Consider the following 2,850-nt stretch of genomic DNA (forward strand, 5'->3'; position numbering starts at 1 on the left):
AATTATTTGCATCCTTATATCCATCATATATTTTCCTATAGCTCTATTTGTAATGCAAATTTGTACGGGTGTAAATGTATGAGTGCAAATGTACACGTTCGTTATAAAATTTCTTTCTTTCTAGTAAATGTACACGTTCGTTATAATATATAATTTATATATTATATTTTTTTAAAATCGAATTGTGGTTTTGATTTGAAGTTTTTAACCTAAAATCTTTCTCTTTCGGGCCTTTCCCTCTCTCAGTTCTCTTCTCTCACATCTGTTCTCTTTCATCTCTCTTCTTCTTCCCCAACAGACCGATGGCCTTCGGGCGAGCATCTCTACTCCTCGGCCATCCTCTCTACCTAGGTCGTCATTACCGCTAACATCTACATGCAGGCACATCCTCTCTACCTAGGTCGTCATTACCGCCAGGCCTTCCATCTCCTCAATGCTTCCTAGATCATCTTCCATGATCTCCGGTTTTGGTACCTTGCCATCAAATGTCTGGTACATTCTTCCCTCCATCACGCCTCAGATGCTAGGAGATTCGATTGAGCATTAGTTTTTTTACGAGTGCCCTTGATTGTTTCGTTAATTGAGATAGTAGGGTTTTAAAGCCGTTATAGGTTAACAATCAAGGTTATTTCTTTCTCTCATTGATAATGTTTATTTTCTATGTTGAAATAGTTGCATATTAGTGGAAGATTGGTGATTTAGAATCGATAGTCAGTACTTCTCTCTCTCAGTCACTTTCTCTCATCTCTCTTCTTCTTTCCTAACGGGCCAGACCAACCAATGGCCTCCGATTAGGGATTAGGGAAGGTTTTTCCCTTTTTTTTTTAATTTTGAGTTGCATAAAAAAAATCAAAAACCGAACCGTGGTTAACCGGTCCACCGATTAACCGATCGATCGGTTAACCTATTGTATCAATTCGAATACTTGAAAAACCAAACAGGTCGGTTCGGTTCAAAAAATAACCCTACCGTTCCGTTAACTGAATCGTGAGCACTCCTGATTGATTCACCGTCTAGATAGGAAAATAGATTTGCTTTTGGATCAGTTTTAAATTATATATTTCATCTACATTATATACATAATTTTTAATTATCATATTTAATTATTGTTTGACATAATTATTATATAATTTTTCATATTCTTTTGATTACTTGTACTTTTTATTTTTTAAAGATTTATTATTTAACTATCATATCATTGATTAATTCATTTGACCCAAACCACTAACCCACCTTACCAAAAAGGAAAATAGTTTGATTTCTAGGTTGGTTTTAACTTTTGTATTACATTTTTATCATTGACAAAATTATTTTTTATGTATAATTCACATTTTTGTTCAATATAATGAATGTATAATATTAGAGATATACCCAATATTTTTTATTTTGGATAAATTTCTTAAAGTACCCCTATAATTTAGGAAATTGACTAACCATAGGAATATATATTTATGTGAAGATGACGAAGAAGGTGAGAACTGTAACTTCAATGAAGCGGTTTCACTCGTGAACAATAGGGATTACTACAAGTGCCACAACTTTCCCAAAGCTCTATGGAACAAGGCAAAGGAGCCGAGATGAACCCTGATCCATGGGATTCTGCAATGTGCCATAGAATTTCATCACCTCTTTAACCAGAATCATAGAGGAGCAATGATGGAACTGGGAGAGGGTTTGTGTAAGCTTCAGAAGATGAACTTTACAAGTGGTCCTTTTCATCAGTTTGAGTAGGAGATTTCTGTAGTTTTGGATTTTATATACTAGACTCAGTTAGAGTTAGTTGCCTGCCTACACTGATGATTTTGCATCACAATGGATGGCTCAGAGCAGTCATATCAACTTTTATCAGCCTGTGCTGATGATTTTTGTGGACAAAGATGTCATGGATCATCTTACAGTTCTCAGAGGTCCTACAAAAGGTATCAATGTTTATTCAACTATAAGAATGGTTACGTGTAGAACAACTTTGCAGAGAATGACATGTTCTATCCAGAAGAAGGAGCTGAGTACATCCTAAAAGGGTCTGAGATAATAGAAGGTTGCACAGGTTAGTCTCCAACCACTTCCCTCACCGCCCCGTGTCTCCCTTTACTTTCTTAGCCCCAACAATCATTTTCCTTTGTTTGAAACCAAGAAGTTCCAATAGCTTCGAGTAAGCAACAAGCAGCAAAGGATAGAACTAAACGGTATAGAGCAAATTACAATGGCGGCGACAGTGACAGTGAGAGAGTGTGGAGCAAGTTACAGTTCTTGAAAATTTTCATCAATTGAGCTTTATTTTTAAAATTTGAGGAGTAGTGGAGAGAAAATTTAAAATTTTGTTTCTCCATTAATACTTAACAACGATGTGAATTGTCAAAAAACGTGGACTTACTTTAAGACAATATGTAGACAATAAACGTAGAGTTAGTCAATTTCCCAAATCATAGTGATACTTTAAGAAATTTGCGCTTTATTTTTTACAAATATATAACATTAGATATGTGTTAAAAAAATTCTCTATTTTTTATTTTTTCCATTCTTTATATTTTCCATTTTTTATAAAAATTATTATTTAACTATGACATCATTTTATTTCTAGGTTGATTTTAAATTTGAAATGCCATTTTCATCATTAATAAAAATACTTATTACACTTCATACTCATTTTTGTTTAATGTAATGAATACCAGTATTAGAGGTATACCCAATTCATTTTTTTTCTATATTTTATATTGTATTTATTTTAATTTTTTATTATGTAATTATGGCATTATTGATTATCCCATTTGATCACAAATGGTTGAAATGCTTACCCACCACCGGGAGAAAAGGAAATGGTTTTGTTTTCAAATTACTTTTCAAAATTTT

General features: G+C 33.4%; 1 long non-coding RNA gene across 1 annotated transcript; it reads left to right on the plus strand.

Annotated features, from left to right (window-relative positions):
- Positions 1–234: 234 nt before the first annotated feature.
- Positions 235–2,423, plus strand: LOC148801763 (uncharacterized). The gene is made up of 2 exons (XR_016083728.1): positions 235–492; positions 1,460–2,423. It is a non-coding gene; the product is annotated as an uncharacterized LOC148801763 (long non-coding RNA).
- Positions 2,424–2,850: the final 427 nt, after the last annotated feature.

This window comes from Nelumbo nucifera, chromosome 3 (genome assembly GCF_055504915.1).
Source record: "Nelumbo nucifera cultivar China Antique chromosome 3, China Antique-T2T, whole genome shotgun sequence".
NCBI lineage: Eukaryota > Viridiplantae > Streptophyta > Magnoliopsida > Proteales > Nelumbonaceae > Nelumbo > Nelumbo nucifera.